This window comes from Canis aureus, chromosome 23 (assembly GCF_053574225.1).
Source record: "Canis aureus isolate CA01 chromosome 23, VMU_Caureus_v.1.0, whole genome shotgun sequence".
NCBI lineage: Eukaryota > Metazoa > Chordata > Mammalia > Carnivora > Canidae > Canis > Canis aureus.
The window spans coordinates 52,922,847-52,943,049 of NC_135633.1; positions in this window are offsets into that span (position 1 = coordinate 52,922,847).

Sequence of the window (20,203 nt, forward strand, 5' to 3'; positions counted from 1 at the left end):
ATCTGGTACCCCTCTATGCCTTAACTAGACCTGGTGACTATGGTCCTCAACTGGGCCTCACCATGACCTAGTGAATATGCCCCCCACCTGTGCCTCATCTCGACCTGATGACTCTGGTTCTACCTGGGTATCATCGGGACATGGTTACTCTATTCCCCACTGGGACTGACCTGATCCTGGTAACTCTGGTGCTGACTTTGGCCTCTTCTGTACCAGGTGACTCTGGCTCCGCCTGGGCCTCATCTGTAACTGGTGACTCTGATCCTAAGCATGGCCGCACCTGACCCGATGACTGTGGTTCCCATCGGGACCTCACCTGGACCTCATATCTCTGGTCCCATCTGGGCCTCACCAGGACGTGGTGTCTCTGGTACCCACCTGGGTAGCATCAGGATATGGTTACACTGCTCACTAACAGTGACCCAGCCGGACCTACTAACTCTGGTCTTCAACTGGGCCACACCTGGACATGGTGACACTGGTTCCCACCTGGGTATCACCTGGACATGGTGAGTCGGATCCCCACCTGGTCCTCACCTGTAACTGGTGATTCTCGTTTCCACATGGACATCATGTAGACCTGGTGGCTGCAGTGTTTCTAGCTTCTCATGTACCTCATGAATCTGGTCCCCACCACGGCTGTACCGTGACCTGGTGAGTGTGGTTGCTACTTGCAACTCACCTGGACCTGGTGATTCTGGTCTGCATCTGAGACTACGCTGGATCTGGTGTCTGTGGTCCCCACCTGGGCTTCACCTGGATTTGGGGACTCCGGTCCCCATCTGGGCCTCACCTGGCACTGTTGACCATGGTCCTCAACTGGGCAAAATTGGGACCCGGTGACTGTGTTCCACAACTGGACCTCACCTGGACCAGGTTACACTGGTCCCCCTCTGGGTCTCACCGTGCCCTAGTGACTGTGAACCCCCCTTTGGCCTGACTTGGACCAGCTGTCCCTGGTTGCCACCTGCGCCTGACCACGAACTGTTGACTCTGGTTCTTTCAAGGGCCTCCCCTGTACCTGGTGATCCTGGTCCCCACCTGGGCCTCACCTGGACGTGGTGACTCTTTTCACCACCGGGGACTCACCTGGATCTGCTTACTGTGTTCCACATTGGGCATCAAGTAGACCTGTTGACCATGGTCCCCAAGCCGGCCTCACATGGACCTGTTGCTTCTGATCCCCACCGAGGCCTCACGTGTACCTGGTAACTCTGGTCCTCACCTGGGCCTCATCTGGAACTGGTGACTCTACTCACCCCTGTGTATCACCTGGATCAGGTGACTCTGGTCCCACCTGGACTTCACCTGGATCTGGTGACTCTTGTCCCCACATGGAACTCTCCTGGACCTGGTGACTCTCTTCCCAACATGGACCTCACCTGGTTCTGGTGACTCTGGTCCTCAGTTTGGCCTCACCTGGACCTGGTGTCTCTTGTCCCCACTTTGACTTAACTCAGAACTGCTGAATCTTGCCCCACCTAGGCCGCACCCAGACCTGGTGACTCTTGTCCCCAGCTATGCCTCAATTCGACTTGATGAATCTGGTCCTCACGTGAGCCTCACATGGACCTGGGACTCAGCTGGATAGAGTGGCCCTGGTTCCTACAAGATGCTCACCTGGACCTAGTGACTGTGGTCCCACCTGGGCCTCACCGTGACGAGGTGACTGGTTCCCACACGGACCTCATCTGGACCTGGTGACTCAGGTCGTCATATGGGCATCATGGGACCTGGTTTCTCAATTCCACATCGGGGACTCACATGGACCTAGTGATTCTCGTCCCCCTATGGACCTCACCCTGACGTGGTGACTATGGTCCCCACCTGGATATCACCAGAACCGGGTGACTCTGCTCCCCCTCTGGGACTCACCCGGAGATGGGGATACTGGTCCTCAACTGGGCCTCAAAAGGAACTGGTGAATCTACACCTCACTTAGGCCTCGTCTGGATCTTGTGATTCTTTTCTCAACTGGCATCAATGGGACATGGTTACTCTGTTCCCCACCTGGGCCTCACCTGGACATGAAAATTTTGCTCCACACTATGGCCTCAACTGGTCCTGATGACTCTGGTTCCCCACCTAGGCCTCAATCTGGCCCTGGTGACTGTGGTCCCCACCTGGGTCTCACCTGGACCTGGTTACTCTCGTTCCCACATGAACCATACCTGGACCTGGTGACTGTGGTGTTCTTGTAGACTCACATTTACCTGGTGACTCCGGTCCCCACTAGGGCCCCAATTGGATCTGGTGACTCTGGCCTGCAGGCTGGCCTCACCTGGACCTGGTGTTGGGGTTGCCACCTGGGCCTCACCCATACCTGGTGACTCAGGTCCCCACGTGGGCCTCTTGGACCTGTTAATCTGGTCGTTACCGGGTCCTCTCCCAGACCCGGGGACTCTGGTCTCCACCTCGGCCTCACTTGGCCCTGGTGAATCTGGTCCCCATCTGGGCCTCACCCGTCCTGGTGACTTTGTTAACCACGTGGACCTGATTGCTGTGGACTCTTTCTTGGCCTCACCTGGAACTGGTGACTCTGATCCTATCTGCGCGTCACCCATACCTGGTGACTCTGGTCCCTACCTGGGCATCATCGGGACATGGTTCCACTGCATGGCCTGCAGGTTGGCCTCACCTGGACCTCGTAACTCTGGTCCCTACCTGGGCATCATCGGTAAACCGTTCCTCTGTATTGCCTACAGGTTGGCCTCACCTGGATCTGGTGAGTGGGGTTGACACCTGGGTCTCACCCATACCTGGTGACACAGTTCCCCACGTGGGCCTCACTTCGACCTGGTGAATCTGGTCCTTACCTGGTCCTCTCCCGGAACTGGTAACTCTGATCACCACCTGGGCCTCACCTGGGCCTGGAGAATCTGGTCCCCATCTGGGCTTCACCCAGTCCTGTTGACTTTGTTACCCACCTGGACCTGATTGCTGTGTACCCCTTCTTGTCCTCACCTGGAACTTGTGACTCTGATCCTAACTGGGCCTCACCCAGATCTGGTGACTCTGGTACTCACCTGTGGACCAATATGACCTGGATACTCTGTTCCACACCTGAGCCTCACCTGGACATGATGACTCTGGAACCTCTCTGGGCCTCATCCTGACCTGGTGACTCTGGTCCCCATCTGGATGTCACCTGGACCAGGTGATTCTGGTACCCCTATAGGCCTCAACGAGGTCCTGTGACTCTGGTCCTCCATTGGACCTCACCTGGACCTAGTGAATATGCTCCATGTGGATCTCATTGGACCTGATCATTCTGATCCTTACCTGGGCATCATCGGGACATGGTTCCACTGCATGGACTTCAGGTTGGCCTCACCTGGACCTGTTAACTCTGGTGCCTACCTGGGCATCATCGGGACATGGTTCCACTGCATGGCCTGCAGGTTGGCCTCACCTGGACCTCGTAACTCTGGTCCCTACCTGGGCATCATCGGTAAACCGTTCCTCTGTATTGCCTACAGGTTGGCCTCACCTGGATCTGGTGAGTGGGGTTGACACCTGGGTCTCACCCATACCTGGTGACACAGTTCCCCACGTGGGCCTCACTTCGACCTGGTGAATCTGGTCCTTACCTGGTCCTCTCCCGGAACTGGTAACTCTGATCACCACCTGGGCCTCACCTGGGCCTGGAGAATCTGGTCCCCATCTGGGCTTCACCCAGTCCTGTTGACTTTGTTACCCACCTGGACCTGATTGCTGTGTACCCCTTCTTGTCCTCACCTGGAACTTGTGACTCTGATCCTAACTGGGCCTCACCCAGATCTGGTGACTCTGGTACTCACCTGTGGACCAATATGACCTGGATACTCTGTTCCACACCTGAGCCTCACCTGGACATGATGACTCTGGAACCTCTCTGGGCCTCATCCTGACCTGGTGACTCTGGTCCCCATCTGGATGTCACCTGGACCAGGTGATTCTGGTACCCCTATAGGCCTCAACGAGGTCCTGTGACTCTGGTCCTCCATTGGACCTCACCTGGACCTAGTGAATATGCTCCATGTGGATCTCATTGGACCTGATCATTCTGATCCTTACCTGGGCATCATCGGGACATGGTTCCACTGCATGGACTTCAGGTTGGCCTCACCTGGACCTGTTAACTCTGGTGCCTACCTGGGCATCATCGGGACATGGTTCCACTGCATGGCCTGCAGGTTGGCCTCACCTGGACCTGGTAACTCTAGTCCCTACCTGGGCATCATCGGGACATATTTCCTCTGTATGGCCTGCAGGTTGGCCTCACCTGGACCTGGTGAGTGGGGTTGCCACCTGGGCCTCACTCATACCTGGTGACAAAGACCCACGTGGGCCTCACTTGGACCTGGTGAATCTGGTCTTATCCTGGTCCTCACCCGGAACCGGTAACTCTTTTCACAACCTGGAATCACTTGGACCTCGTGAATCTGGTCCCCATCTGGGCCTCACCCAGTCCTGGTGACTTTGCTCCCCGCCTGGACCTGTTTACTGTGGACTCCTTCTTGGCCTCACCTGGAACTGCTGACTCTGATCCTTACTGGGCCTCACCCAGATCTGGTGAGTCTGGTCCTCACCTGAGGACCATTATGACCTGGATACTCTGTTCCACACCTGAGCCTCACCTGGAAATGATGACTCTGGATCCCCTCTGGGCCTCACCTGACATGGTGACATGGGCCCCATCTGGATGTCACCAAGACCAGGTGAATCTGGTACCCCTCTAGGCCTCAACTTGACCTGGTGACTCTGGTCCTCAACTGGGCCTCACCGGGACCTAGTGAATATGCTCCCCACCACCACCTAATCTGGAACTGGCGACTCTGGTACTACCTGGGACTCATTGGGACATGGTTACTCTATTTCCCACTGGGACTGCCCTGATCCTGGTAACTCTGGTCCTGACTTTGGCCTCTTCTGTACCAGGTGACTCTGGCTCCACCTGGTCCTCACCTGTAACTGGTGATTGTCGTGCCCACATTGTCATCATGTGGACCTGGTGGCTGCAGTGTTTCTAGCTTCTCATGTACCTCGTGACTCTGGTCTCCACCAGGGCCTCACCGGGACCTGGTGAGTGTGGTTGCCACCGGCAACTCACATGGACTTGGTCATTCTGGTCTCCACCTAAGACTACCCTGGATCTGGTGACTGTGGTCTCCACCTGGGCTTCACCTGGATTTGGGGACTCCGGTCCCCATCTGGGCGTCACCTGGCCCTGTTGACCATGGTACTCAACTGGGCAAAATTGGGACCTGGTGACTGTGTTCCACACCTGGACCTAACCTGGACCAGGCGACTCTGGTCCCCCTCTGGGTCTCACCGTGCCCTAGTGACTGTGAACCCCACTTTGGACTGACTTGGACCTGCTGACCCTGGTTCCCACCTGCGACTGACGTCGTACTGTTGACTCTGGGACTTTCAAGGGCCTCCCCTGGACCTGGTGATCCTGGTCCCCACCTGGGCCTCACCTGGACGTGGTAACTTTTGTCACCACCGGTTACTCACCTAGACCTGGTTACTGTGTTCCACACCTGAGCCTCAAGTAGACCTGTTGACCATGGTCCCCAAGCCAGCCTCACATGGACCTGTTGCCTCTGATCCCCACCGGGGCCTCTCGTGTACCTGGTAAATCTGGTCCTCACCTGGGCATCATTGGTCCTGGTGACTCTGTTCCATACCTGAGGCTCCCCTGGACATGATGACTCTGGAACCTCTCTGGCTATCAACCTGCCCTGGTGACTATGGTCCCCATATGGATATCACCTGGACCAGGGTATTATGGTACCCCTCTGGGCTCAACCAGCTCTGGTGACTCTGGTCCTCAAATGGGCCTCACCTGGACCTAGTTAATATGCTCCATCTGGGCCTCATTTGGACCTGGTGACTCTGCTCCCTACCTGGGCATCATCGGGACATGGTTCCACTGCATGACCTGCAGGTTGGCCTCACCTGGACCTGGTAACTCTGGTCCCTACCTGGGCATCATCGGGACATGGTTCCACTGCATGGCCTGTGGTTGGCCTCACCTGGACATGGTAACTCTCGTGCCTACCTGAGCATCTTTGGGACCTGGTTCCTCTGTATGGCCTGCAGGTTGGCCTCACCTGGAACTGCTGAGTGGGTTTGTCACCTGGGCCTCACCCTTGCCTAGTGACAGAGGTCCTCACGTAGACCTCACTTGGACCTGGTGAATCTGGTCCTTACCTGGTGGTCACCCGGAACTGGTAACTCTGGTCACCACATGGGAATCACCTGGGCCTGGTGAATCTGGTCCCCATCTGGGCCTCACCCAGTCCTGTTGACTTTGTTACCCACCTGAACCTGATTGCTGTAGACTTCTTCTTGGCTAACCTGGACCTGCTGACTCTGATGCTAACTGGGCCTCACCCAGATCTGGTGACTCTGGTCCTCACCTGTGGACCATTATGACCTGGATACTCTGTTCCACACATGAGCCTCACCTGGACATGATGACTCTGGATCCCCTCTGGGCCTCAGCCTGACATGGGGACTCCGGACCCCATCTGGATGTCACCAGACCAGGTAAATCTGGTACCCCTCTAGGCCTCACCTAGACCTGGTGACTCTGGTCCTCAACTGGGCCTCAACGGAACCTAGTGAACATGCTCCCCACCTGCGCCACATCTGGGCCTGGTGACTCTGGTTCTACCTTGGCATCATCGGGACATGGTTACTCTATTCCCCACTGGGACTGACCTGATCCTGGTAACTCTGGTCCTGACTTTGGCCTCTTCTGTTCCAGGTGACTCTGGCTCCACCTGGGCCTCACCTGTAACTGGTGACTCTGATCCTAAGCATGGCCTCACCTGACCTGGTGATGTGGTTCCCATCGGGACCTCACCTGGACCTTATGTCTCTGGTCCCACTTAGGCCTCAGCGGGACCTGGTGTCTCTGCCACCCACCAGGGTAGCATCAGGATATGGTTACACTGTTCACTAACAGTGACCCAGCCGGACCTATTAACTCTGGTCTTCACCTGGGCCACACCTGGACATGGTGACACTTTTTCCCACGTGGGTCTCACCTGGACATGGTGAGTGGGATCCCCACCTGGTCCTCACCTGTAACTGGTGATTCTCGTTCCCACATGGAGATCATGTGGACCTGTTGGCCACAGTGTTTCTAGCATCTTTTTTTATTTTTATTTATTTATGATAGTCACAGAGAGAGAGAGAGGCAGAGACACAGGCAGAGGGAAAAGCAGGCTCCATGCACCGGGAGCCCGACGTGGGATTCGATCCCCGGTCTCCAGGATCGCGCCCTGGGCCAAAGGCAGGCGCCAAACCGCTGCGCCACCCAGGGATCCCATGTGTTTCTAGATTCTCATGTACCTCGTTACTCGGGTCCCCACCAGTGCCTCACCGGGACCTGGTGAGTTTGGTTGCCACCTGCACCACACCTGGACCTGGTGATTCTGGTCTGCACCTGACACTACCCTGGATCTTGTGACTGTGGTCCCCACCTCGGCTTCACCTGGATTTGGGGACTCCGGTCCCCATCTGGGCCTCACCTGGCCCTGTTGACCATGGTCCTCAACTGGGCAAAATTGGGACCTGGTGACTGTGTTCCACAACTGGACCTCACCTGGACCAGGTGACTATGCACCCCTCTGGGTCTCACCGTGCCCTAGTGACTGTGAATTCCACTTTGGCTTGACTTGGACATGCTGACCCTGGTTGCCACCTGCGCCTGAACTCGAACTGTTGACTCTGGTTCTTTCAAGGGCCTCCCCTGTACCTGGTGATCCTGCTCCCACCTGGGCCTCACCTGGACGTGGTGACCCTTGTAACCACGGGGGACTCACCTGGACCTGCTTACTGTGTTCCACACCTGGGTCTCAAGTGGACCTGTTGATCATGGTCCCCAAGCCGGCCTCACATGGACCTGTTGCCTCTGATCCCCACCAGATCCTCACGTGTACCTGGTAACTCTGGTCCTCACCTGGGCCTCATCTGCACCTAGTGACTCTGGTCCCCTCCTGTACTTCACCTGGATCTGGTGACTCTGGTCCCCACCTGGACCTCTCCTGGACCTGGTGACTCTCTTTCCAACATGGACCTCACCTGGATCTGGTGATTCTGGTCCTCAGTTTGGCCTCACATGGACCTGGTGTCTCTCGTCCCCACTTTGACCTAACTCAGAACTGCTGAATCTTGCCCCACCTAGGCCGCACCCAGACCTGGTGACTCTTGTCCCCAGCTATGCCTCAATTCGACCTGATGAATCTGGTCCTCACGTGGGCCTCACATGGACCTGGGACTCAGCTGGATAGAGTGGCTCTGGTTCCCACAAGGGGCTCACCTGTTACTGCTGACTGTGGTCTTATTCTATGCTTCACCACGACCTAGTGATTCTGTTCCCCATCTGGGCCTGCCTGGCCCTAGTGACTCTGGTCCTCACACAGGCATCATTGGGACCTGGATACTCTATTCCACACCTGGGCCTCACTTTGACCAGGGACCTCTGGTCCCATTCTGGGCCTCAACTAAACTGGTTACTCTGGTTCCCCCTCTAGGCCTCACCCTTACCTGGTGACTCTGGTCACTCCCTGGGCTTCACTTGGGCCTGGTGAATCTGGTCCTTAGCTGGTCCTCACCTGGATCTGGTGACTGGTCGCCAGCTGGGCCTCACCTGGACTTGGTGAATCCTGTTGCCACCTGCGCCTCACCTGGACCTTGTGACTGTGGTCCCACCTAGACCTCACCTGGCTCTGGTGGCTCTGGTTCCCATATGGGTCTCTCCTGGACCTGGTTCCTGTGGTCTCCATCTGGCCTCACCTGGAACACAATGACTCTGATACATATTTGGACCTCTCCTGGACCTGTGGACTCTGGTCCTTACCTGGGCATCATTGGGACCTGGATACTCTCTTATATACCTAGGCCTCTTTTGGATCTGGTGACTGTGGTCCCACCTAGGCCTCACCTGGACGAGGTGACTGGCTTCCAAGGGAACTCACCTGGACCTGGTGACTCAGGTCCTCATATGGGCATCATGGGACCTGGTTTCTCAGTTCCACATCGGGGCCTCACCTGGACCTAGTGATTCTCGCCCCCTCTGGGCCTCACCCTGAGGTGGTGACTCTGGTTCCCACCTGGATATCACCAGAACCGGGTGACTCTGGTCCACCTCTGGGACTCACCCGGAGCTGGGGACACTGGTCCTCAACTGGGCCTCAACAGGACCTGGTGTATCTACTCCTCACTTAGGCCTCGTCTGGACATTGTGACTCTTTTCCCACCTGGCATCAATGGGCCATGGTTACTATGTTCCCCACCTGGGTCTCGCTTGGACATGATAACTTTGCTCCACACTTTGGCCTCAACTCGTCCTGATGACTCTGGTCCCCCCACCTAGGCCTCAATCTGGACCTGGCGCCTGTAGTCCCCACCAGGGTCTTACCTGTACCTGGTGACACTCGTTCCCACATGAAACACACCTGGACCAGGTGACTGTGGTGTTCTTGTAGACTCACATTTACCTGGTGACTCCGGTCCCACTAGGGCCTCACCTGGTTCTGGTGACTCTGGCTTGCAGGTTGGCCTCACCTGGACCTGGTGAGTGGGGTTGCTACCTGGGCCTCACCCATACCTGGTGACCAACGTACCCACCTGGGCCTCTTCGACCTCGTGAACCTGATCCTTACCTGGTCCTCTCCAAGACCCGGGGACTCTGGTCCCCAACTGGGCCTCACCCGGACCTGGTGAATCCGGTCATCATCTGGGAGTCACCCTGTCCTGGTGACTTTGTTCCCCACCTGGACCTGATTGCTGTGGACTCTTTTTGGCGTCACCTGAAAATGGTGACTCTGATCTTTTCTGCGCGTCCCCCAGACCTGGTGACTCTGTTCCTCACCTGGGCATCATCGGGACATGGTTCCCGTGCATGAACTGCAGGTTGGCCTCACCTGGACCTGGTAATTCTGGTTTCTACCTGGGCATCATAGGGATATGGTTCCACTGCATGGCATGTAGGTTAGACTCACCACGACCTCGTGACTCTGGGCCCTCCCTGGGCATCATCGGGACATGGTTCCCCTGCATGGCCTGCAGGTTGGCCTCATTTGGACCTGGTGACTCTGGTCCCTACCTGGGCATCTTCGGGACATGGTTCCCCTGCATGGCCTGTAGATTGGCCTCACCTGGACCTGGTAACTCTGGTACCTACCTGGGCATCATCGGGACATGGTTCCCCTACATGGCCTGCAGGTTGGCCTCACCTGGACCTGGTAACTCTGGTCCCTACCTGGGCATCATCGGGACATGTTTCCCCTGCATGGCCTACAGATTGGCCTCACCTGGACCTGGTAACTCTGGTCCCTACCTGGGCATCATCGGGACACGGTTCCTCTGCATGGCCTGCAGGTTGGCCTCACCTGGACCTGGTGAGTGGGGTTGTCACCTGGCCCTCACCCATGCCTGGTGACACAGGTCCCCACGTGGGCCTCACTTGGACCTGGTGAATCTGGTCTTTCCTTGTCCTCACCCGGAACTTGTAACTCTGGTCACCAACTGGGAATCATCTGGACCTGGTGAATCTGGTCCCCATCTGGGCCTCATCCAGTCCTGGTGACTTTGTTCCCCACCTAGACCTGATTGCTGTGGACTCCTTCTTGGCCTCACCTGGTATTGGTGACTCTGAACCTAACTGGGCCTCACCCAGATCTGGTGACTCTGGTCCTCACCTGTGGATCATTATGACCTGGATACTCTGCTCCACACCTGTGCCTCACCTGGACATGATGACTCTGGATCCCCTCTGGGCCTCAGCCTGACATGGTGACTCTGATCCCCATCTGGATGTCACCTAGACCAGGTGAATCTGGTACCCCTCTAGGCCTCAACCAGTTCTGGTGACTCTGGTCCTCAACTGGGCCTCACCGGGACCTAGTGAACATGCTCCCCACCTGCGCGTCATCTGGTCCTGGTGACTCTGTTTCTACCTGGGCATCATCGGGACATGGTTACTCTATTCCCCACTGGGACTGAACTGATCCTGGTAACTCTGGTCCTGCCTTTGGCCTCTTCTGTACCAGGTGACTCTGGCTCCACTTGGGCCTCACCTGTAACTGGTGCCTCTGATCCTAAGCATGGCCTCCCCTGACCTGGTGAGTGTGGTTCTCATCGGGACCTCACCTGGACCTCATGTCTCTGGTCCCACCTGGGCCTCACCAGGACCTGGCCCAGAGTCAGCAAGTCCAGGTGAGGCTGACATGATGACTCTGGTCCCCATCTGGATGTCACCTAGACCAGGTGAATCTGGACCCCTCTACGCCTCAACTAGAACTGGTGACTCTTGTCCTCAACTTGGCCTCACCGGGACCTAGTGAATATGCTCCCCACCTGCGCCTCATCTGGACCTGGTGACTCTGGTTCTTCCTGGGCATCATCGGGACATGGTTACTCTATTCCCCACTGGGACTGAACTGATCCTGGTAACTCTGGTCCTGCCTTTGGCCTCTTCTGTACCAGGTGACTCTGGATCCACTTGGGCCTCACCTGTAACTGGTGCCTCTGATCCTAAGCATGGTCTCACCTGACCTGCTGACTGCGGTTCCCATCGGGACCTCACCTGGACCTCATGTCTCGGGTCCCTCTTGGGCCTCACCAGGACCTGGTGTCTCTGGTAACCATCTATGTAGCATCAGGTTATGGTGACACTGTTCACTATCAGGGACTCTGGTCCCCATCTGGATGTCACCTGGATCAGGTGATTCTGGTACCCCTCTAGGCCTCAACCAGATCTGGTGACTCTGGTCCTCAACTGGGCCTCACATGGGCCTAGTGAATATGCTCCATCTGGGCCTCATTTAGAACTGGTTACTCTGGTCCCTACCTGGGCATCATCGGGACATGGTTCCACTGCATGGCCTGCAGGTTGGCCTCACCTGGACCTGGTAACTCTGTTCCCTACACGGGCATCTTCGGTACACGATTCCTCTGCATTGCCTGCAGGTTGGACTCACCTTGACCTGGTGAGTGGGTTTGCTACCTGGGCCTCACCCATACCTGGTGACACAGGTCCCCACGTGGGCCTCACATGGACCTGGTGAATCTGGTCCTTACCTGGTCCTCATCCGGAACTGGTAACTCTGGTCATCACCTGGGAATCACCTGGACCTTGTGAATCTGTTCCCTATATGGGCCTCACCCAGTCCTGGTGACTTTGTTCCCCACCTGGACCTGATTGCTGTGGACACTTTCTTGGCCTCACCTGAAACTGGTGACTCTGTTCCTAACTGGGCCTCACCCAGATCTGGTGACTCTGGTCATCAACTGTGGATCATTAAGACCTGGATACTCTGTTCCACTCCTGAGCCTCACCTGGACTTGATGACTCGGAACCACTCTGGGCCTCACCCTGAAATGGTGACTCTGGTCTCCATTTGGATGTCACCTAGACCAGGTGAATCTGGTACCCCTCTAGGACTCAACTAGACCTGGTAACTCTCCTCCTCAATTTGGCCTCACAGGGACCTAGTGAATATGCTCCCCACCTGCGCCTCACCTGGACCTGGTGACTCTAGTTCTTCCTGGGCATCATCCTGAAATGGTTACTCTATTCCCCACTGGGACTGACCTGATCGTGGTAACTCTGGTCTTGACTTTGGCCTCTTCTGTACCAGGTGACTCTGGCTCCACCTGGGCCTCACCTGTAACTGGTGACTCTGATCCTAAGCATGGCCTCACCTGACGTGGTGACTGTGGTTCCCATCGGGACCTCATCTGGACCTCATGTCTCTGGGCCCACCTGGGCCTCACCAGGATATGGTGTCTCTGGTACCCACCTGGGTAGCATCAGGATATGGTTACACTGTTCACTAACAGTGACCCAGCCGGACCTATTAACTCTGGTCTTCACCTGGGTCTCACCTGGGCATGGTGGGTGGGATCCCCACCTGGTCCTCACCTGTAACTGGTGATTCGCGTTCCCACATGGACATCATGTGGACCTGGTGGCTGCAGTGTTTCTAGCTTCCCATGTACCTCGTGGCTCGGGTCCCCACCAGGGCCTCACCGGGACCTAGTGAGTGTGGTTGCCACCTGCACATCACCTGATCCTGGTGATTCTGGTCTGCAACCGAGACTACCCTGGATCTGGTGACTGTGGTCCCCACCTGGGCTTCACCTGGATTTGGGGACTCTGGGCCCCATATGGGCACTCCTGGCTCTGTTGACCATGATCCTCAACTGGGCAAATTTGGGACCCGGTGACTGTGTTCCACAACTGGACCTCACCTGGACCAGGTGACTCTGGTCCCCCTCTGGGTCTCACCGTGCCCTAGTGACTGTGAACCCCACTTTGGCCCGACTTGCACCTTCTGTCCCTGGTTGCCACCTGCACCTGACCTCGATCTGTTGACTCTGGTTCTTTCAAAGGCCTCCCCTGTACCTGGTGATCCTGGTCCCCACCTGGGCGTCACCTGGACCTGGTGACTCTTTTTCCAACATGGACCTCACCTGGGTCTGGTGACTCTGCTCCTCAGTTTGGCATCACCCGTACCTGGTGTCTCTTGTCCCCACTTTGACGTAACTCAGAACTGCTGAATCTTGCCCCACTTAGGCCGCACCCAGATCTGGGGGCTCTTGTCCCCAGCTATGCCTCAATTCGACTTGATGAATCTGGTCCTCACGTGGGCCTCACATGGACCTGGGACTCAGCTGGATAGAGTGGCTCTGGTTCCCACAAGGGGCTCACCTGACACTACTGACTGTTGTCTTATTCTGTGCCTCACCAGTACCTAGTTATTCTGTTCTTCATCTGGGCCTGCATGGACCTAGTGACTCTGGTCCTCACCCGGGCATGATTGGGACCTGGATACTCTATTCCACACCTGGGCCTCACTTTGACCACAGACCTCTGGTCCCATTCTGGGCCTCAAACTAAACTGGTTATTCTGGTTCCCCCTCTGGCCTCACCCTTACCTAGTGACTCTGGTCACCCCTTGGCTTCATTGGGCCTGTTAAATTTGGTCTTTAGCTGGTCCGCACCTGGATCTGGTGACTGTTCGGCACCTGGGCCTCACCTGCACTTGGTGAATCCTGTTGCCACCTGCGCCTCACCTGGACCTTGTGACTGTGATCCCACCTGGACCTCACCTGGATCTGCTGGCTCTGGTTCCCATATTGGCTCTCCTTACCTGGTTCCTGTGGTCTCCATCTGGCCTCACCTGGAACACAATGACTCTGATCCATATTTGGGCCTCTCCTGGACCTGTTGACTCTGGTCTTTACCTGGGCATCATTGGGACCTGGATACTCTCTTATATACCTGGACCTCACCTGGACCTGGTGACTGTGGTCCCACCTGGGCCTCACCTGGACGAGGTGACTGGTTCACACCCGGACATCACCTGGACCTGGTGACTCATGTCCTCATATGGGCACCTTGGGAGTTGGTTTCTCAGTTCCACATCGGGGCATCACCTGGACCTAGTGATTCTCCTCCCGCTCTTGGCCTCACCCTGACGTGGTGACTCTGCTCCCCACCTGGATATCACCAGGACCGGGTGACTCTAGTCCCCCTCAAGGACGCACCCGCAGCTGGGGACACTGGTCCTCAACTGGGCCTCAACAGGACCTGGTGAATCTACTCCTCACTTAGGCCGCGTCTGGACCTTGTGACTCTTTTCCCACCTGGAATCAATGGAACATGGTTACTCTATTCCCCACATGGGCCTACCCTCGACATGATAACTTTGCTCCACACTTTGGCCTCAACTGGTCCTGATGACTCTGATCCCCCCACCTAAGCCTCAATCTGGACCTTGTGACTGTGGTCCCGACCAGGGTCTCACCTGGACTTGGTGACTCTCGTTCCCACATGAACCACACCTGGACCTGGTGACCTTGGTTTTCCTGTAGACTCACATTTACCTGGTGACTCCGGTCCCCACTAGGGCCTCACCTGGATCTGGTGACTCTGGCCTGCATGTTGGCTTCACCTGGACCTGGTGATTCTGGTCTGCACCTGAGACTACACTGGATCTGGTGACTCCGGTTCCACCTGGGCATCACCTGGATTTGGGGACTCTGGTCCCCATCAGGGCCTCACCTGGCCCAGTTGACCATGGTCCTCAACTGGGCAAAATTGGGAACCGGTGACTCTGTTCCACAACTGGACCTCACCTGGACCAGGTGACTCTGGTCCCCTCTGGGTCTCACCGTGCCCTAGTGACTGTGAACCCCACTTTGGACTGACTTGGACCTGCTGACCCTGTTTGCCACCTGCGCCAGACCTCGAACTGTTGACTCTGGTTCTATCAAGGGCCTCCCCTGGACCTGGTGATCCTGGTCCCCACCTGGGCCTCACCTGGACGTGGTGACTCTTGTCACCACCGGGGACTCACCTGGACCTGGTTACAGTGTTCCACACCTGGGCCTCAAGTCGACCTGTTGACCATGGTCCCCAAGCCGGCCTCACATGGACCTGTTGCCTCTGAAGCCCACCGGGGCCTCACGTGTACCTGGTAACTCTGGTCCTCACCTGGGCCTCATCTGGACCTAGTGACTCTGGTCCCCCTGGGCTTCACCTGGATCCGGTGACTCTGGTCCCCACCTGGATTTCACCTGGATCTGGTGACTCTGGTCCCCACCTGGACCTCTCCTGGACCTGCTGACTCTCTTTCCAACATGGACCTCACCTCGATCTGGTGATTCTGGTCCTCAGTTTGGCCTCACCTGGACCTGGTGTCTCTCGTCCCCATTTTGACCTAACTCAGAACTGCTGAATCTTGCCCCACCTAGGCCGCACCCAGACATGGTGACTCTTGTCCCCAGCTATGCCTCAATTCGACCTGATGAATCTGGTCCTCACATGGGCCTCACATGTACCTGGGACTCAGCTGGATAGAGGGGCTCTGGTTCACACAAAGGGCTCACCTGATACTGCTGACTGTGGTCTTATTCTATGCCTCACCACGACCTAGTGATTCTGTTCCCCATCTGGGCCTGCATGGCCCCAGTGACTCTGGTCCTCACCCAGGCATCATTGGGACCTGGATACTCTATTCCACACCTGGGCCTCACTTTGACCAGGGACCTCTGGTCGCATTCCGGGCCTCAAACTAAACTGGTTACTCTGGATCCCCCTCTGGGCCTCACCCATACCTGGTGACTCTGGTTACCCCTTGCGCTTCACTTGGGCCTGTTGAATCTGGTCCTTAGCTGGTCCTCACCTGGATCTGGTGACTGGTCGCCACCTGGGCCTCACCTGGACTTGGTGAATCCCGTTGCCACCTGCGCCTCACCGGGACCTTGTTACTGTGGTCCCACCCGGACCTCACCTGGATCTGGTGGCTCTGGTTCCCATATGGCGCTCTCCTGCTCCTGGTTCCTGTGGTCTCCATCTGGCCTCAACTAGAACACAATGACTCTGATCCATATTTGGGCCTCTCCTGGAACTATTGACTCTGGTCCTTACCTGGGCATTATTGGGACCTGGATTCTCTCTTATATACCTGGGCCTCACCAGGACCTGTTGACTGTGGTCCCACCTGGGCCTCACCTGGACGAGGTGACTGGTTCCCACAGGAAACTCACCTGTACCTGGTGACTCAGGGCCTCATATGGACATCATGGGACCTGGTTTCGCAGTTCCACATTGGGGCCTCACCTGGACCTAGTGATTCTCGTCCCCCTCTGGGCCTCACCCTGACGTGCTGACTCTGTCCCCACCTGGATATCACCAGAACCGGGTGACTCTGGTCCCCTGTGGGACTCACCCGGAGCTGGGGACACTGGTCCTCAACCGGACCTCAACAGGACCTGGTGAATCTACTCCTCACTTAGGCCTCTTCTGGACCTTGTGACCCTTTTCCCACCTGGCATCAATGAGACATGGTTACTCTGTTCCCCACGTAGGCCTCAACTGGACATGATAACTTTGCTCCACACTTTGGCCTCAACTGGTCCTGATGATTCTGGTCCCCTGACCTAGGCCGCAATCTGGACCTGGTGACTGGTCCACACCTGGGTCTCACCTGGACCTGGTGACACTCTTTCCCACATGAACCACACCTGGACCTGGTGACGGTGGTGTTCTTGTAGACTCACATTTAAATGGTGACTCTGGTCCTCACTAGGGCTTCACCTGGATCTGGTGACTCTGGCTTGCCGGTTGGCCTCACCTGGACCTGGTGAGTGGGGTTGCCACCAGGGCCTCAACCATACCTGGTGACTCAGGTCCCCACGTGGCTCTCTTTGACCTGATGAATCTGGTCCTTACCTGGTCATCTCCCACTTCCAGGGACTCTGGTAACCACCTGGGCCTCACCTGGACCTGCTGAATCTGGTCCCTACTAGCCTCACATAGTCCTAATGACTTTGTTCCCCACCTGGACCTGATTGCTGTGGACACTTTCTTGGCCTCATCTGGAACTGGTGACTATGATCCTATCTGTGCATCCCCCAGATCTGGTGACTCTGGTCCTCCCATGGGCATCATTGGTACCTGGTGACTCTGTTCCACACCTAAGCCTCACCTGGACATGATGACTGTGGAACCTCTCTTGTCCTCACCGTGACCTGGTGACTCTGGTCCCCATCTGGATGTCACCTGGACCAGCTGATTCTGGCACCCCTATAGGCCTCAACCAGATCTGGTGACTCTGGTCCTCAAATGGGACTCACCTGGACCTAGTGAATATGCTCAATCTGGGCCTCATTTGGACGTGGTGACTTTGGTCCTGACTTTGACCTCTTCTGTACCAGGTGACTCTGACTCCACCTGGGCCTCACCTGTAACTGGTGACTCTGATCCTAAGCATGGCCTCACCTGACCTGGTGACTGCGGTTTCCATCGGGACCTCACCTGGACCTCATGTCTCTGGTCCCACCTGGGCCTCGCCAGGACCTGGTGTCTCTGGTACCCACCTGGGTACCATCAGGATATGGTTACACTGTTCACTAACAGTGACCCAGCCGGACTTATTAACTCTAGTCTTCACCTGGGCCACACCTGGACATGGTGACACTGGTTCCCACCAGGGTCTCACCTGGACATGGTGATTCAGATCCCACCTGGTCCTCACATGTAACTGGTGATTCTCGTTCCCACATGGACGTCATGTGGACCTGGTGGCTGCAGTGTTTCTAGCTTCTCATGTACCTCGTTACTCTGGTCCCCGCCAGGGCCTCACCGGGACCTGGTGAGTGTGGTTGCCACCTGCACCTCACCTGGACATGGTGATTCTGGTCTGCACCTGAGACTCCCCGGGATCTGGTGACTGTGGTCCCCACCTGGGCTTCACCTGGATTTGGGTACTCCGGTCCCCATCTGGTCCTCCCCTGACCCTGTTGACCATGGTACTCAACATGCAATATGGGACCCGGTGACTGTGTTCCACAACTGGACCTCACCTGGACCAGGTGACTCTGGTCCCACTCTGGGTCTCACCGTCCCCTAGTGACCTTGTACCCCACTTTGGCCTGACTTGGACCTGCTGACCCAGGTTGCCACCTGCGCCTCACCTCGAACTGTTGACTCTGGTTCTTTGAAGGGCCTCCCCTGGACCTGGTGATCCTGGTCCCCACCTGTGTCTCACCTGGACGTGGTGACTCTTGTCACCACTGGGCACTCACCTGGACCTGCTTACTGTGTTCCACACCTGGGCCTCAGGTAGACCTGTTGACCATGGTCCCCAAGCCGGCCTCACGTGGACCTTTTGGCTCTGATACCCGCCGGGGGCTCACGTGTATCTGGTAACTCTGATCCTCACCTGGGCCTCATCTGGACCTAGTGACTATGGTCCCCACCTGGGCTTCACCTGGATCTGGTGACTCTGGTTCCCACCTGGACCTCTCCTGGACCTAGTGACTCTCTTTCCAACCTGGACTTCACCTGGATCTGGTGACTCTGGTCCTCAGTTTGGCCTAACCTGGACCTGGTGTCTCTCGTCCCCACTTTGACCTAACTCAGACTGCTGAATCTTGCCCCACCGAGGCCGCACAAAGACCTGGTGACTCTTGTCCCCAGCTATGCCTCCATTCGACCTGATGAATCTGGTCCTCACGTGGGCATCACATGGACCTGGGACTCACCTGGATAGAGTGTCTCTGGTTCCCACAAGGGGCTCACATGATACTGTTCACTGTGGTCTTATTCTATGCCTCACCGGGACCTAGTGATTCTGTTCCCCATCTGGGCCTGCATGGCCCTAGTGACCTTAGTCCTCACCCAGGCATCATTGGGACCTGTATACTCTATTCTACAACTGGGCCTCACTTTGTCCAGGAAACTCTGGTCCGATTCTGGTCCTCAAACTAAACTGGTTACTCTGGTTCACACTCTGGTCCTCACCCTTACCTGGTGACTCTGGTCACCCCTTGGGCTTCACTTCGGCCTGGTGAATCTGGTCCTTAGCTGGTCCGCACCTGGCTCTGGTGACTGGTCGCCACCTGGATCTCACCTGGACTTGGTGAATCCTGTTGCCACCTGCGCCTCACCTGGACCTTGTGACTGTGGTCCCACCTGGACCTCACCTGAATCTGGTTGCTCTGGTTCCCATATGGGGCTCTCCTGAACCTGGTCCGTGTTGTCTCCATCTGGCCTCACCTGGAACACAATGACTCTGATACATATTTGGGCCTCTCCTGGAACTGATGACGCTGGTCCTTACCTGGGCATCAAAGGGACCTGGATACTCTCTTATATACCTGGGCCTCACCTGGACCTGGTGACTGTGGTCCCACCTGGGCCTCACCTGGACGAGGTGACTGGTTACCACAGGGACCTCACCTGGACCTGGTGACTCAGGTCCTCATATGGGCATCATGGGACCTGGTTTTTCAGTTCCACATCGGGGCCTCACCTGGACCTAGTGATTCTCGTCCCCCTCTGGGCCTCACTCTGAGGTGGTGACTCTGGTCAACCCTGGATATCACCAGAACCGGGTGACTCTGGTCCCCCTCTGGGACTATCCCGGAGCTGGGGACACTGGTCCTCCGCTGGGCCTCAACAGGACCTGGTGAATCTACTCCTCACTTAGGCCTCCTCTGGACCATGTGTCTCTTTTCCCACATGGCATCAATGGGACATGGTTACTCTGTTCCCCACCTGGGCCTCACCTGGACATGAAAACTTTGCTCCACACTTTGGCCTCAACTGGTCCTGATGAATCTGGTCCCCCCACCTAGGCCTCAATCTGGACCTGGTGAGTGTGGTCCCCACCTGGGTCTCACCTGGACC